The sequence below is a fragment of the Apis dorsata genome, unplaced genomic scaffold (assembly GCF_000469605.1).
Source record: "Apis dorsata unplaced genomic scaffold, Apis dorsata 1.3 scaffold_683, whole genome shotgun sequence".
Taxonomy (NCBI): Eukaryota; Metazoa; Arthropoda; class Insecta; order Hymenoptera; family Apidae; genus Apis; species Apis dorsata.
Window position 1 is genome coordinate 170,059 of NW_006263864.1, and position 820 is coordinate 170,878.

An 820-nucleotide genomic window follows, 5' to 3' on the forward strand; every position below is an offset into this window, starting at 1 on the left:
TGTATATATAAATATATATATATATACAAATAAAGATTGAAGGTAACACAAGCATTTATAAAGAAATCGGATTCGGAAAAAATCTTCGGGACAAATTCGGCGGACATGTAACATCTTGTGTACGTGTATTTTAATATTTTTTCTTTTTACTAGAAATTTCCTGATTCTCGATAAGATTTGTGGTAGCAAAAATTGGGGCGGGCCGGCCTGTCGCGTCGATTTAAACGTCGACAGGTCACCCTCAAGGCGGCGGCACTCGCAAATACCTATTTACAAAAATATACACATGAGCAACTTACTTATCCGTTACGCTTGATTTTTTGTTTTTTTTTTTTTTTTGTTTTCCCCTTACGCGTCTCGTGTAACGAAAGTTACCACGCGCTATTTTATTTTATTATTTTTTTTTTTTTCGTTTTGGTGTCTGTGCACGCTTTCTCCCTTTCTTCCTCTTCTTTCCTTTTTTTTTTTTCTTCTTTCTTTAATCGCACTATTTTTAATGTGGTGTATGCACTATGTGTAATTATTCGAATATTCTTTTTTTTTTTTTTTTATTCCTCATCACTAGAACCTCTACTTATTTCCCCGTTTAATTCTAAGTAATGTAAATAATATGTTTATGTTTTATTTCTTCTGTTATCGTTTAACTTTGTTTTTCTTGTTGCGTATTTATTAATTATCTAATCTAAGTTACTTTTTTTCTTTCGTAACCTATCTACAAAAAAGAGTCGTGTCCTTGTTCACAGACGTAAGACATTTTTAGTAGTAGTAGTAGTAGTAGTAGTAGTAGTAGTAATAGTAGTAGTAGTAGTAGTAGTAGTAG

General features: G+C 31.7%; 1 protein-coding gene across 1 annotated transcript in view; it reads right to left on the reverse strand.

Annotated features, from left to right (window-relative positions):
* Positions 1 to 136: 136 nt before the first annotated feature.
* LOC102673570 (AF4/FMR2 family member 3) overlaps positions 137 to 820 on the reverse strand; it is a 43,152-nt gene continuing 42,468 nt past the window's right edge. Inside the window, exon 16 of the mRNA XM_006622236.2 lies at positions 137 to 820. This exon is cut by the window's right edge and continues 1,313 nt beyond it. The gene's annotated coding sequence lies outside the window, so the exon portion shown is untranslated.